Below are 17,398 nucleotides of genomic sequence, written 5' to 3'. Positions count from 1 at the left end.
CTTAGCGGGAGGACTGAAATGGTTAATCCAAAAAAGCATCATAACCGTCTTTCTTATCAGAAGAATTTAAATGGTTAATCCAGTGAAAATTAAACTATTCTTCCTTTGATAATTATGTAATATTTGCTTAATACAAATTAGTCAGAAAAAAGGCAATTAGTAGTACTTAGAATCAAGATATGAACAAGACAGCAATTTTATAGCAGAGATGGCTGAATAGTTTGTTTTTTTAACTGAAGACAAGGTATAAGGTTAAATTTTTTTTCCAGGTAGCAGTAAGTATGTCAGACTTCTTAGGTGGATCCATCTACTTCATATTAAGGACTTATGGTTACAAACTGTGGTGACATTTTTATAGAAGTTTTATAGCAGAGATGGCTGAATAGTTTGGCTTTCGACTGAAGACAAGTGTAGGATTAAAGTTTTTTTCCAGGTAGCAGTAAGTATGTCAGACTTCTTAGGTGGATCCATCTACTTCATATTAAGGACTTGTGGTTACAAACTGTGGTGACATTTATTTCTGCACAAAGCTGGGAACGCTGCCCTGTAGCGTTCCTTCAAGCCTCAATTGTATGTAATCTTTTTTCTTTTGCATCATCTTTTGAAGTGCAGTAGCATTCATTTTCCTAAATATTAAGCAGATACATAATGAGGTGTATGTGAAGAATGGGCTTGTTTTCTATTTTTACTGATGACGTCTTTGACATCTACATTGACATTTGTTATTTTTAGACGCAAGGTGTTTGATAATTGAAGTTGATTTCTAAACTTGTTTTTGATTGCTATCATTGCCGAAAATCCAATTTCAGACATGTACAAAGTAGTAACAAGAAGCAGCACTCTTAAAGCTGTGGTAGAAAGAGTAGGATAAGTGTTTTGAACTGACAGCCAAAACGGTATCAATTTTTTACGATCAAAATTCATTTTCAGGAAAATGTCTTCGGATAAATCAATTAGTTCTTCGTCTGCCATCGTAGATATACCAGTAGCCACATCATCACTCCAAAATGGATTCACAATCCAGATGTTTTTCTCACAATTCCTTATTTCTTCACTGAAATAATTATCAAAACTTTCTTTCAACCAGTCTAGATATGCAAGTATCACCAAGATTAAGTCGTCTGCTGGTGTCACTTGATTTTCAATTATAAAAGTTGCGAATGTTTCAAAACAATCATAGTTTTGGTGTTTAATATTTCTTTCCCATAAAGAATTTTTTTTTGGTAAAACCTCAAATTTTATCATGTACTGCAAATATGTCAGATCCATCCATTCCTTGTAAGTATAAATTTAGTTCATTTAATTTAGAAAATATATCTGCCAAATAAGTGAGCTTCAGAACAAACTTCTCATCTGTAATAAACGTTTAACTCACAAGTTGGAATAAACTTGGAATTAATAATAACATTAATAACTAAAAATAATAACTTAAAAACCGAGTGTAAAGTCAGAGTCCACACTCCTTGCTTTCGGCAATTCAATAATATTTATTAAGAGAGGCTAATTAAACAAATAAACAATACATATACATTTGAAATAGGCTAGTACATGTTGCTACTAAAACTAATCATTGACTGAATGGAAAGTAGGCTAAATTAACATAGTAAAACAGGCATAGACACATGATACAGTTACCACTCCATTGACCGTCAGCTGAGAGTAAGAGAGAGGGTGTGTATAGTGGGGAGCGGGGAGAGAGAGAAGGTGAAGAGAGGTAATTCAAAGAGAGGTAATTCAAAAAGAGAGAAAATGTGCTATTCACAGGGCTTTAAACAGGTTAGCCCCTCCTTCTGCTGGACACCCCTCCCTTAGTCAAGCTTAGGATGTAACAGAACCAAAGTGCCTCCTGGGGGAAGGGGGATTGCATTGGAAGGGAATGGAGGAGGAGTTTATCAACAACCCAACTGGTTTTGCCTGGTGAAAGGCCATGTGATTCACAGAGGACTCCATTATTGCCTAAGGGTAGAATGGGGGCTTGAATCCCTGTATTAGAACACAATAACACTTCATTGGCATACAGTTTGGCTGTTAATCACATCCCCCCACTTATTACATCCCTCCTATTGGCAATGAAGTGGATGAGACACTTAGACTCTATAAAACCCACCAGAGAGAGAGAGAGACAGAGAATGCATCCTGCAGTGTATCTACTTATGTGAATGCACAGCCCATTGTCTCAATAGAGCTCTTTCCATTTACACATCATATTGGAGATGATATACTCTGGCAATCAATGACTTCAAGTAACAACACATACCAACCTGATTAACAATGCATACTACAGAAAACACACAATACAATAAGAAATAGGCGAATAAATACATTTTCCACGGCAGTACCCCATGATGATTGGTTCAGAAATGAGTTGGGGATTTTTGGGGGTTTTTTTTTTTGTTTTTTTTTTCACCAGGTAGTACTAGCCATGTCAGTAAATAAATGTTCAGTTAGTTAAAGTTCTTGTTGTTGGTGAAAGAACTCAGTATAAATACATTCAGCACAGGTTTGTAAATGTTCTTCTAGTTTTCAATTACATTTACAAAACCCAACCCAGTGCCCACACCTCCCAGAACCGTACCCAAGACAACCCTCCTATTCCTAGTTCTACTTCTTGTCACCCATCTGACTAAAGCCTTATTAATAGTGGATGTGACCCTAGAACAGTTCTGAAAGTGTGATGAAACTAGCCAATCTGTTAGTCGAATCAATTGGAAAGTAACATTCCTGACTATAGGGGTAGGTCTCAGTGAACATATTTGGAAATTACCACTAGAGACCACTGTAATCTCCTGACACTTAGGTCTGCTCCCATTATCCATTCGTGAAGGAGTTGTATTAATATAGGTGAAAGGAGGAGTCAGGATTGTAGGCTCTATCTCTTCCTCTACATTCAACAAGACCTTCACTTCCCCACCCCTATTGTGTCCCAATTTATCCCCTTTACGATTAATGTATCCACTCTAATTTGTGTTATATGATACTCTCTAAGATTGCTGTAAACATTATAAATAGGGTTACTAACATTTCATAACATTTCATTTGATGTTAATATTTCCTCCCTCCAGATCTACAACCAATTTTCCCCATCCAGTCCATATACATTCCCATTTTCCTCAACCAGTCCATATACATTCCCAATGTTCTTAATTTCCCTTATTGTCTTTTCCAAAATCCCTTGAAAGAATAACGCTGCTTTAGCCAAACAATCTTGACCACCCACCCAAAAATAAATGTCACATCTACATATGGAACTTGTAGATTGTCACTGCTGTCCTCTGTTAAGTCTTTGGTAAATAGAGCTGCATTTGCATAGATAATGCTGTTGTTGCTTTGGCCTGTGACAAGCTGTTCCATCAATTTCCAGGTGAGTTTTAGCATGTTGAGTGACATTCATGTCTCGGTACTTTTGGAAAAATCTGTAAGAGATCAAGAAGGCGTATCGGTTATTTTGCCCAATGTTTCTAGGATTACATAGGGCTCTTCCCAATTTGCATCCCAGGGATAATTTTGCTAAAATTTTGAATCTTTATTAAGCCTACCCCCCTTTCTCAAACAGAGTTTGAGGAGTAGATAAAATGTTACAATTTGTTGGGACCATACATGAGACATGAGACAGTGTAAGTGCACCTATGAAATCATTCTGTATTGACTTCCAGGGGCTGCCTGCAACTGGCACTCTCTGATGCATAGGCCTTTGTTGCTTAGGGCATGGATATACTTTAACATAACAACCCTTCTTTTATAGAATAACCACTTTGAAGTGTTTGATGGTTCTGTAATAAAAGAGAAAGATTAGGATTCCTATTCAGTTCTGCTTTTAAATATGGCACTTCAGAACCTTGATCAACAATCTTGGCTATCAGTAATTAGTTCTTTGCATGTGAAGTGCTCCTCCCATGCTTGTTGTATCTCAGGGTCTTTTACATGTAAATGCCATTGATCTCCATCTAACACAGCCTCCTTTGCTAACAAATTCACTTGTACATAAGTGTTTACCTTTGCAATTAATGACTGGAGGGGGTGCTTTGATCCCCATCCAACCAGTTTCCCAAGATTCCATAGGGACAGATAGTTTGATCTGGTGGCATAAGCAATGTCACTATGGATACAAATAGGGCGTGTGTCAAATTGCTTTGAAAAATGTACAAGTCCAACAAAACTTTTTCAAGGATTGCTTGTTAAAAGGTCTGGAGACTTGTAAGATTGCTATCACTCTTTCTTTAATTGGGCAGTTGTGATAGCTACTCCCAAAAATGTTACCTTTTGTGTGAGCAACCTTTGAAGTGTTTAGCTTGACTCCAGAATTATGCAATTAAGTAAAAAAAAAATCCCTTAATAAATTCATATGTTGTTGTTTTGCCCCAGAAGGGGGACCTAGTGATCGGTCAGTAAGTGTCACTGAAGCTTCTGTGTTAGTACAAATCTTAGTCTGTTGTCTTGCCATAATTTCATTCACGTAAGGGCATCCTGCATGGTCATCCAGTGATAGTTATTTCAAAAATGAAATTACAGGAACTGCACACTCTTCATTCATTTTAGAATTGCTAGTCACTGTTCCCTGTACAGTCATCATTCTCAGAGCCTCCCGCGCAGGACCATATAGATTGGTCTTCGGCAGGGGGTGAGAATGGCGTCCCTGACCTGTTTTATCTGGGGGTTTATTTCGGTCAATCTTATCATGTACCTTTTGATCTATTCTTTCTTTGAAAGGCCCAAAGGGATAAGCATACAATCCCTTAGTCACCCTTTGGTCTATCTTTGCCTTTCTACACTCTTTCTGTCTATGACCACTTTTGGTGCAATAATAACAAGTCCCTCTGAATGGAATCTCTGGGAGAGCTTGCCTCCCTTCATTAGTAGCCATAATTGCAACCTTGTGATGTCCTGAGACACCTTTCCTAATAAAATTTTGCCTGGCTTTTCCTATAATTGTTTAAACTCCTTCCTGAGTGTCTTTTTCCTCTGCTATCATTTGCACTCCGGGATCTAAATAAGTGATTTTTTTTTATCAGGTATTGCAGTAAATCAGGAGGGGTTTGGTCTTGTGGTATAAGGTGGGTTAGTCTGTACACTTGTTCAAATTTAGACGCAAAACCCAAGGATCAACCTTGAAGGTTTACCTTCATTTCAGCGAGTGAATGACTGTCTAAATCTCTTTCTCCGGTAATAAATTTGGAGATAGCTCTAAGCCTGTCTCCTTCTGTCCCCCATTTGTCATCTTTGAACCAATCTTGATCCCGATTAATGTGCCCACTTATGGGTGAATTTAGTCTGCATGCAATGCTGCTTGGTGCCCACATTTTAAGCATAATACATGCCTCTTTAGGAGAGAGCATATATTGTTTGACTGCAGATTCAAAGTTGGACATGTTTGAAATCAACGAACCAGAAGAATGGGTAGTATACCAATTTAGGGGTACAGGGAGCGTATAGAAGGTATTATGGATTTTGATACCAAAATATACTGAAAAAAACAATCCAAGAAAGAATAATTAAAAAAAAAAATAATAAAGAATTTATTGAAAGAAAAGTATATATGTTAAAAATTGCCTGTCAACTTGGAAATCACCCGGAGTGTCCCACACTAATAAATAAAGTGAGAAAACCTTAAGTAATGAAAGTAAGGATAATGATGAATAAAAGAAAACGGCTTGATAACTCTGGATTCAGGGAGTTCCAAAGTTGCACTCAAATGAATATACGTAGAACACACGTCTGTGTTATATAATAATAAATATATGTAGAACACACGTCTGTGTAATATAATAATAAAATATTGAGAGGGGAAAATGGTGAGGTGCTAGAAGGAGTGTGGAAGGCTAGCAGAGCCTGTGTATGTATAGTAAAAAGGGTTGCCTCGATAGATAGAGAGATCTTGATACAGAGTCTGTGCACAACAGGCTCAGAGGATTGGCATGTGTACTAACATGTAACAATATATAACAATATATCAGAAAAAGTTGCCAATGTTGCGCACAGTCTGTTCGTTGTGGGTAATAAGTGTCGATAAAAATAGCCAGCACTGCAAGTAGCTGGCTAAATCGATTGGCATGTATTTTGCAGATATAATAATTCGTCAAAAGTGTATCGTACGTCCTATCTGTACACGGTGCATGTAGGCTAGCCGTGAATATGAATAACCACTGAGCACTGTGATTTGTTGCAATTCCCAATTCAGTATACGTAGGGACAGTGCATCAATGCGTACTATCAGTAATCCTGTCTATACTTGGTAGAAGCAGACTAGTAATGGATTACTGTAGCTGCAGGGTACACCTGTCACATTGCCCCATATAATAGGAAAAATGCTGGGCAGTATAGTAGTCTCTTGATGATTGAGGAGAATTGGATCTATAGTCAAAGTGCTGGGTAACTAGATATTAGCGCTGGAGCAATTGCCATTAAAGCACAGAATACAGAAAGAAAACACACTTGACGATTTTCCAGATATGGCAATTCGTCAAAAGGTGTTTATCAATCATACGCCCGTTCACGGTGCATGTGAGCTGGCCGTGAGTCTCCGTAACCAATGGACACTATAAGCACTATAGAATTTTGAGAACATATATTGTGGGTACGATGAGCCGCAAGGTAATTCCCTTGATGCGCGCGTTTCACCCGACCTGGCTCGTCAGAAGGGACGAGCCAGGTCGGGTAAAACGCGCGCGTCAAAGGAATTACCTTGCGGCTCATCGTACCCACAATATCTGTTCTCAAATTTTGCACTCTTTCCTTCTCGTACATTTATCCAGGGGGTTGGATTTAGGTGCCCTTGAAGGCACGGGGGGATTATCTACGGACTACTTACCTAGTAGCCTTGGCTCCTTATCATATTTCTCTCCATCTCCTTCTATTTCTCCCCTGCCTCCTTATGAGTATTTTACAAGTGTGGATTTCTCTGCATCCTGTGTTACCAGCAGTAATTCTCTTAGTCCTAATATCTAGCTAACCCCACCATCTGACAGGTTTTCTGCACCTTGCAGCTACAGTTATCCATCACTAGTCTGTCTCTGCCACGAACAGACAGGACTACTGATAGCATAAAGTGTTGCATTGTCTCTATGCATATGGAATGGGGAATTGTTACAATTCTATAGTGCTTATAGTGCCCATTGGTTACGGAGACTCACGGCCAGCTCACATGCATCGTGAACGGGCATATGATTGATAAACACCTTTTGACGAATTGCCATATCTGGAAAATCGTCAAGTGTGTTTTCTTTCTGTATTCTGTGCTTTAATGGCAATTGCTCCAGCGCTAATATCTAGTTACCCAGCACTTTGACTATAGATCCAATTCTCCTCAATCATCAAGAGACTACTATACTGCCCAGCATTTTTCCTATTATATGGGGCAATGTGACAGGTGTACCCTGCAGCTACAGTAATCCATTACTAGTCTGCTTCTACCAAGTATAGACAGGATTACTGATAGTACGCATTGATGCACTGTCCCTACGTATACTGAATTGGGAATTGCAACAAATCACAGTGCTCAGTGGTTATTCATATTCACGGCTAGCCTACATGCACCGTGTACAGATAGGACGTACGATACACTTTTGACGAATTATTATATCTGCAAAATACATGCCAATCGATTTAGCCAGCTACTTGCAGTGCTGGCTATTTTTATCGACACTTATTACCCACAACGAACAGACTGTGCGCAACATTGGCAACTTTTTCTGATATATTTTAACATGTTAATACACATGCCAATCCTCTGATCCTGTTGTGCACAGACTCTGTATCAAGATCTCTCTATCTATCGAGGCAACCCTTTTTACTATACATACACAGGCTCTGCTAGCCTTCCACACTCCTTCTAGCACCTCACAATTTTCCCCTCTCAATATTTATTATTATATTTTTTAACACAGACGTGTGTTCTACATATATTCATTTGAGTGCAACTTTGGAACTCCCTGAATCCAGAGTTATCAAGCCATTTTATTTTATTCATCATTATCCTTACTTTCATTACTTTAGGTTTTCTCACTTTATTTATTAGTGTGGGACACTCCAGGTGATTGCCAAGTTGACAGGCAATTTTTAACATATATACTTTTCTTTCAATAAATTCTTTATTATTTTTATTTTTTAATTATTCTTTCTTGGATTGTTTTTTTCAATATATTTTGGTATTAAAATCCATAATACCTTCTATACGCTCCCTGTACCCCTACATTGGTATACTACCCATTCTTCTGGTTCGTTCACTTCTACCAAGGGTTACCCCCTCAGCATGTTTGAAATTACATCTATTTTGCAGTCATATGGGGGGAAAATGGATCTTAAAGGACCACTCTAGGCATCCAGACCACTTCAGCTTAATGAAGTGGTCTGGGTGCCAGGTCCAGCTAGGGTTAATCCATTTTTTTTTTTTTAAACATAGCGGTTTCAGAAAAACTGCTATGTTTATAAATGGGTTAATCCAGCCTCCAAATCCTCTAGTGGCTATCTCACTGACAGCCACTAGAGGCGCTTGCGTGATTCTCACTGTGAAAATCACAGCTAGAGCACGCAAGCGTCCATAGGAAAGCATTGATCATGCTTTCCTATGAGACCGGCTGAATGCGCGCACAGCTCTTGCCGCGCATGCGCATTCAGCCGAATGGGAGGAGAGGAGGAGAGGAGGAGGATCGGAGGAGGAGAGCTCCCCACCCGGCGAATGAAGGTAAGTTTTAACCCTTTACTCTCCATCCAGCCCGGCGGGAGGGGGTCCCTGAGGGTGGGGGCACCCTCAGGGCACTATAGTGCCAGGAAAACAAGTGTTTTCCTGGCACTATAGTGGTCCTTTAATTTGACAAGCTGTTTCATTACTTTATCCCTATCTTGCTGCTGTAGAATTTACGCAGTCTGCAGGGTGGCAGATGCCCTGCTTTTAACACCCGGTGTAATGGACAAAGGGTCCCTAAAAGGTGATGTTGTTGGCTTAGTTATATGGGGGGTTAATACCGGAATACCACTAATATCAAACCCATCCATTACAAGGTTTCCCCTGTTTACCCCTTGGTCCTCATTTTCTGCAATACCAGATGCCTCTTCTTCCTCTGCACACATATCCCCATGGCCACATACAGCAACTGGAATTTGTGCAGCTAAACCTGTTCTAAGCGATGAAATTAGCTCTCCTCTCGCTTCATAATTGTCCTCCAATGTACTTACATAGTCCGCATTTAACCCCTTAAGGACCAAACTTCTGGAATAAAAGGGAATCATGACATGTCACACACGTCATGTGTCCTTAAGGGGTTAAGCCACATGTTAGACAATCACTATATTTCTGATTACTACTTTGTATACAGACCACAGTAGTGTGCCCCAAAAGAATCCTATTTAACTGGTTTCTTAATAACATCAACAATTTCATGCAATTTTGGAGTTTCTGCTTATCCTTATTCAAACACAAATTTTTGTTGTCTACTCTCATGTTCTCTTTTCACATTGTAACCACATGCTATGCATTTTCTTAAATTCATTTTCAAACATTAGTGGATCAAAACTGCTAGATGCTGCATACTCTGCTACAATTTCCATTCTTACTTAAAATAAAGCTAAAAGTACTTGCACGAGTTGTGTCTTTAGACTGCAGGCAAATCAAATGGTGTGCACCCCACTTTGAATCCTTGGTCTGGCTATCTCCGATCCTCCAGAAGTGATGGCCGGCTTACAAACTGCGTCTCACTCTGGTTGCCTCTGTAGGATCACGCACGTCCTGGCCCTGGACTTATTGCCGAAAACGCTCACAAAAAATAAAACAAAAATTGGTTCGGTTATTTTGTCCCCTTTTATAGCTCACATGTATCTGGAGAAGACTGGATTTTTCCCCCCTTGCAAGTGATCTTAAAAGGTGGTAGAAAATAATAACATGGCTCGCCAAATGTAATAAACGTTTAACTCATAAGTTGGAATAAACTTGGAATTAATAATAACATTAATAACTAAAAATAATAACTTAAAATAATAACTTAAAAACCGAGTGTAAAGTCAGAGTCCACACTCCTTGCTTTCGGCAATTCAATAATATTTATTAAGAGAGGCTAATTAAACAAATAAACAATACATATACATTTGAAATAGGCTAGTATATGTTGCTACTAAAACTAATCATTGACTGAATGGAAAGTAGGCTAAATTAACATAGTAAAACAGGCATAGACACATGATACAGTTACCACTCCATTGATCGTCAGCTGAGAGTAAGAGAGAGGGTGTGTATATTGGGGAGAGGGGAGAGAGAGAGGGAAGGTGAAGAGAGGTAATTCAAAGAGAGGTAATTCAAAAAGAGAGAAAATGTGCTATTCACAGGGCTTTAAACAGGTTAGCCCCTCCTTCTGCTGGACACACCTCCCTTAGTCAATCCCTTAGGATATAAAAGAACCAGAGTGCCTCCTGGGGGAAGGGGTATTGCATTGGAAGGGAATGGAGGAGGAGTTTATCAACAACCCAACTGGTTTTGCCTGGTGAAAGGACATGTGATTCACATAGGACTCCATTATTGCCTAAGGGTAGAATGGGGGCTTGAATCCCTGTATTAGAACACAATAACACTTCATTGGCATACAGTTTGGCTGTTAATCACATCCCCCCCCCACTTATTACATCATCATACAAAGATTTTGTGTAATAGTTTTGTCCATCCAGAAACATTGCGACTTCTTCTCAGAGTTCAACAAGTCTTGTTAGTACTTTGCCCCTTTGATGTTGACTCATCTAATTGCAGGGAAAAAAATCTGCTTGCTTTAACTCTGTTGATAAGTTAATCTTCTACCCACTCAGACATTTCATCAATTCTGCGTTTAACAGTGTTATTGGAAACTGGAATTAATTCAACTTCTTTTAAACTCTTGTCACCAAACATAACTCCAACAGCATCTTTTATCGCTGGTAGAACCAATGACTCGCCAATGTTGTGAGGCTTACCTGATAGAAAAGTAAATACAAGGTGTAATGAATAACAAATAATAAAAACTGGCAGCTACATACGTTCACAAGCGACTAAAATTGAGTGATAGCTCAAAAAATAAAAAAGTATGTGCGCTCAGAAATAGATATTAAGAAAATATATAAGCTGTATTTATTGAGGTAAAACTCATATACAATAAATATAGTTAAGATAAATCAAAACAAAACACTAAATAAATAAAAATAAAAATCACAGTGAATACATGAACCCACTAATGTTAATGATGTACCAATGAACTGTATATTATAGGTATAACTATAGGAACCTACTATTATAAAGGGTATACCAATGAACTGTGTATTACAAGTACATGGTAAACAAGAGAGTATCAACACTGCTGCCTAAAAGGTGACACAGTATAAGTGAAAAAAGAAATCACAAAAGATATATGTAAAACACAAAAAAATTATATAAAAAACAATGATAATAGTACCTGCCTCGGTGTGGGCCCCCCACCGAGGTATATGTAAATGGAGATCGATACTTGAAGAGAGAACAAAAAGAAAAATATAAAATATGTAAAGGAGGGTGGGAATTCTGTGCAGCAAGCCTCCGACCTACTCCAAAGGGGATCCGTCGGAACTGATGATATGCACCGCGGTCGGGATCTTCAAAAAAGACCGCGGTGTAATTAAGGCAGACCACCCACAGATACGGCTGGTAGATCACACACGAGCTGGAAACATATACCGCGGTCGGAATCTTCTCAAAAGACCGCAGTACAGTTAGATGGAACAGCTGAAAGGTATCCGAAAGTCCTCTACTCCCTCACTCACCGAAAAGTCAAAGACACAACAAAAATAAAAATAAAAAATAAAAAATGGAAAACGGCACTCAAAGGCAGTCGAAGGATACCAAGTGGGTCCAGTAGCAAAGTGCAGACACGTCTACGCGTTTCGTCCCGCCCACGGGACTTTCTCAAGACTAGATAGCTGCAGGACAACCTGATTTAAATACCTCCAAGGTAATGAATCAATTAAACATGTGAGGGGAAAAAAAACACATAAATTAGGTAAATCAATCAAATATACTTAACAAAATTGCAAAAAATAATAATATAATACACATCTGTGAGTGAAAGGTAAAAACACTTTCCTCAAAAACAAATTAATGATATATAACAGTTATGCACTGAAATGTAATTAACTTAAACAAAATAATAAGCAAAAAATACAAAATTATATATAATGCATAAATGGTCGATCACAACACCATTTAAAGGGACAGACCTCATTTTTCCAAAATATAATAGGAGACCCTTAATATAATAGGAGACCCTTAGTAGAACTTGGGAGGTCACTAAGAAATTATTAAACTTGATATGAGAGATTATATAAGATAATAATTTCCCCACTAGACATAAATGAAAAAGAAACTCAGGGTGGACTTGGGTACTTGTCACTCATTGGAGCAAGGGAGTAAAAAGAGCATGGGTACTTCTGGAATATCGCTACCAGTAACCAAAAAACAATATATATATGTTGATAAAATAAATTAAATATTAATAACATAAAAGAGAGAACAGATATCCCCACCAAACATAAATGTGAAGAGAGCCCAGAGTAGACTAGGGTACTTATCACCTAAAAGGAAAAAAAGAAGAAGGGTGAACATGGATATATCAGAAGAGCTCTAACTCTTCGTTCAAACCATTAGGTGTCATGGTATCAAGCCTGAAAATCCAAACTGACTCGGATTTCACCAATTCTCTTTTCCTTTTGGCCTCATCTTGGTAGGGGGGAATATGGGTTATCCCCATGAGCTGTATACCAGATGGATTACTCTCGTGGAAAATAGAGAAATGGCTGGCTACTGAAGACCTAGTATCGTTACGAATGATGGCTGTTCTATGCTCACGAAATCTACATTTTAGGGATCTTGTGGTTTGGCCCACATATTGACGCCCACACGGGCAAGTTAATAGATACACCACAAACGAAGTGTTACAAGTGATTTCAGATTGAACTGAAAAAATTACATCAGAATTCTTAAAAGGGCTAAACGTGGAGCTCTGATAGCAAATAAACTTGCATGTAAGACATATATTACGACCACAACATTTATTGGGAACACCTTCTTTATACACCGCTTTGTTTATTTCACTGATATGGTGTGACTCATCTTTATGTACCCCTTTATTTTTCTCACTAGAATGATGTAATTTGGAGGGGGCCAGAATATTCTTTAGACTTGGGGCCTTTCTGAAAGTGACCTTTGGGACTTCAGAGATACAAAACGATAGCCAGGGGTCCTTAGTTAGAATAGGCCAATACATATAAAAGATATTAATGATATCGTCAAAACCTTTATTAAACGTGGTAGAGAATATAGGTGTAGAACCTTTTCCCACCTCTTTGGTACTGATATTGTACTTAGGTCTTTTCAATGTGGAGACATGGGATTTTCCCAATAGTTCAAGGATCATATAATGCTCATTTGTGTGGAATATATGTTCAGGGGTCGATGACGCTGTCAGGGTCACATTTGAGTGGCTCAAAACTTGAGACCTAGGCTCAAGTATATGGGTAGAACTAAGCACTTTCATATAGGCCTTCACGATCTTATTGGGTGGATAAGATTTTTCTATAAAGCGCTGACACAGCGCTTACCTGATTTTGCAATTCGCAAACGAGGTATGAGGCATGCATAGCTTTTTCATTAATACTGGTGAAATGAGAAAGCGTATTTTTAGACGCATTACATTTTTTTTGCTTGCTTTTAAAAAAATTAAGTGGCTTGTTTTTCAAATGTACATGCTTTGTCTCAATATTGTCTTTGTCTCAATATGTCGAAGTAATTTGTTTGGTTGCATACTCTCATTTGCGAGAATTTCACCACAAATCACACATTGCGGACGTGGATCTCCTTTGTCACCATTCCATGTAAATCCAAATTTAACCCCTTCAGGACGGAGTCAATAGTGCACGTTCTGATCAAAACAAAACGTAAACAAAAACTGGAATTTGCGCTATATGTCTGTTCACCCGTAGTTCCCCTCTTTCATATTATATGCACCCACACTTATTATATATCATTTTGTTCAGGAGAAACAGGGCTTTAATTTACCATTAACTATTCATATATGGAATATAATTTATTATGAATAAAATAAAAAAAACTGTGAGAAATGTATTTATTTTTTAAAAATGTGTAGTTCCGCCTCACATTTTAGCTGTAAATGTCATAATACTGTTAGGTTTTACTGCAACAAAATGCACATATTTGTAATCAGCGATGTCTCACAAGTACAACAGTACCCCCCATTAACAGGTTTTATGTTGTTTTGGAAAGTTACAGGGTCAAATATAGAACGTTCCATTTTCAAATTGAAATTTGCCAGATTAGTAATGTTACCTTTGAGACGGTGTGGTAGCCCAGGAATGATAATTACCCCCATAATGGCATACCATTTGAAAAAGTAGACAAGCCAAGGTATTGAAAGTGGGGTATGTTTAGTCTTTTTTAGTAGCCACTTAGTCACAAACACTGGCCAAAGTTAGCGTTCATATTTGTTTTTGTGTGAAAAAAGCAAAAAACTAATATTTGGCCAGTGTTTGTGACTAAGTGGCTACTAAGAAAGACTGGACATACCCCACTTGCAATACCTCGGGTTGTCTACTTTTGCAAATGGTATGCCATCATGGGGGTAATTCTCATTCCTGGGCTACCATACGCTCTCAAAGGCAACATAACCAATCTAGCAAATTTCAATGTGAAAAAAATGAAACGCAAGCCTTATATGTGACTCTCTAACTTTCCAAAACGCCATAAAACCTGTACATGGGGGGTACTGTTATTCTCGGGAGACTTCACTAAACACAAATATTAGTGTTTTAAAACAGTAAAACATATTACAACAATAATATAGTCCATAAAAGTGCCGTTCGTTTGTAAAAAAATGCGAAAAAAGTCACTTTTACTTAAAATATCATCGTTGTAATACAATTTACCAGTTTGAAACACTAATATTTGAGTTCAGCGAAGTCTCCCGAGTAAAACAGTACCCCCTATGTACAGGTTTTATGGTGTCGTGGAGAATTACAGGGTCAAATATAGTGCTTGCAAATTAAATTCTCTGCACTTTCTCCCTGTGTTGTCAGGCATGTCAATCAAATTGTAATTAATCAAATCACATAATTATGTTAAAAGATTACTTAGATATACATGTAGAATTTTAATATATATACATATATATGTATTTAAATTCTACGTGTATACTAATGTAATCTTTTATGTAATATGTATTTATCTATATATATATATTTGCGGTTATTTGTATTTTATATATAGATAGATATATATAGAATGTCATTCTAAGTGTATTTTGTTACCAATATATATATATATTAATAACAAAATACAGTTAGAATGAAATTACATATGAATATATAATTTATATTAAATTTTGTTTCAATATTTTAATTATTTTATTTATTTATTATTTTAATTATACGTATATATATATAATATATATATGTACATCTATTATATATATAATATATATACATATATATATGTAACATCATTCTAAGTGTATTTTAATGCTAATATATATACTTATATTAGTATTAAAATACACTTTGTATGACGTTACATATATATAATATGTATATATATTATATATATAATATATATACATATTATATATATATAAAAATATTTTCAATTTATTTTTTAACATGTTTAATTTCTTTTTTTATACTTTCTTACCAGCAGGGGGACTGTCTGATATTTTAGACAGTCCCCCTGCTGGCAGATCCATAGCCAGCTATAGGGGGCCATGTGATCGCTCTTTGAGAGCGATCACATGGCCCCCGGGGGCCTCATTTGCCGTGGGAGGGCTGCCTAGGCTGTCAGGCAGCCCCCCAGAAGAGGACTGCGGCGGAGGTAAGTATAACTTACCTCCTGGGGCTCAAAGCCGTTACAGCGTTCCATGCCGCCGCAACGGCTTTAAAGCCCATTATAATGGGGACGGCATGGAACACCGTAACGGCGTTAACGGGTTAAATAGTCAGAATCATATTTTCTTACTAATTTTCGTCATTTTGATAATTGAAAACTTGAAGGATTTTCATCATTTTTTCTTCTATTGTCAACTTGAAAACTTGATGGATTTTCATCCATTTTTCTTCTATTGTCAACTTGAAAACTTGTTGAAGGATTTTCAAAAATGTTTCCTCCTTTGTCATTTTGGACAGAAGATCCTTCTTTTGGGGTTTTCTTTTCACCAACTGGTGTTTTTGCTGGTTTTCTTATTAACCATGCATGCATTACTAAGGTAGATATTAAAAAATGGCAAATTGGATTTAGGGAGGTGCAACAGAAAATGAATAATGAACAGATTATACTTATATTCAGTGAATCCTGATTTCAACCTAGAATTCAAGAAAAAAGCATAGTATAATACTGTTACACTTAAAAAGCAGAGTGAAAACAGAGGTAATGGGTCACTCACGATCTGCAGAGCCTTAGGAAGCAGGCTCTGGCTGTAAAAGCATGTGAATAATGAGCTTATTCAAGCTATCTCCACTGGTTCTTGGTGATAAGGCACTTTCTCTCCCCACAAAGGACAACAGCAGAATAAAATAAAGTAAAAAAGTTTTACTGGTTAAAAAACAATAAGAGCTCTTATTTGTTTTTTGCTCTTATTGTTTTTTAACCAGTAAAACTTTTTTACTTTATTTTATTCTGCTGTTGTCCTTTGTGGGGAGAGAAAGTGCCTTATCACCAAGAACCAGTGGAGATAGCTTGAATAAGCTCATTATTCACATGCTTTTACAGCCAGAGCCTGCTTCCTAAGGCTCTGCAGATCGTGAGTGACCCATTACCTCTGTTTTCACTCTGCTTTTTAAGTGTAACAGTATTATACTATGCTTTTTTCTTGAATTCTAGGTTGAAATCAGGATTCACTGAATATAAGTATAATCTGTTCATTATTCATTTTCTGTTGCACCTCCCTAAATCCAATTTGCTATTTTCTATGTATGTCTATTGTGCTTTTTTGGTGATTCTGTAGCACTTGGGAGTAGCTGCATCTTCTCTGAATAGCGCCAATCCACCCATTTATTTTTCCTGGTTTACCAGGAATTATATCTTTGTTTCTTTTTACTAGATATTAAAAAATAATGAAACACTTATTCATTGCATAAAAAAACAATTATTAAATTCAGAACAAATATCCTGCATATGAATAGATAACTAGACTGTTAATCGAGATACATTTATAAAGACAAGGTTTAATGATCCAAATCTAGGACAGACACAACAAATAAAATAAATCAGGGCATGGTAGCCATTCATAAGTATGCCATACATAAAGTATTTACTTGTATGGCCACCATGTCCTAAGTGAGGGCAATAAACTTTAGGGGCATATAATTGGCACAACATGGCACTAAAAAAGGGCAAAACATTGCATAGAAATGGTTA

General features: G+C 37.3%; 1 pseudogene; it reads right to left on the bottom strand.

Annotated features, from left to right (window-relative positions):
• Positions 1-633: 633 nt before the first annotated feature.
• LOC134574788 (zinc finger BED domain-containing protein 5-like) lies at positions 634-16,240 on the bottom strand (annotated as a pseudogene).
• Positions 16,241-17,398: the final 1,158 nt, after the last annotated feature.

This window comes from Pelobates fuscus, chromosome 10 (assembly GCF_036172605.1).
Source record: "Pelobates fuscus isolate aPelFus1 chromosome 10, aPelFus1.pri, whole genome shotgun sequence".
NCBI classification, from domain to species: Eukaryota; Metazoa; Chordata; class Amphibia; order Anura; family Pelobatidae; genus Pelobates; species Pelobates fuscus.
The sequence above is the reverse complement of the archived record's forward strand: the minus strand, read 5'-3'. Positions and strand labels throughout refer to the sequence as shown.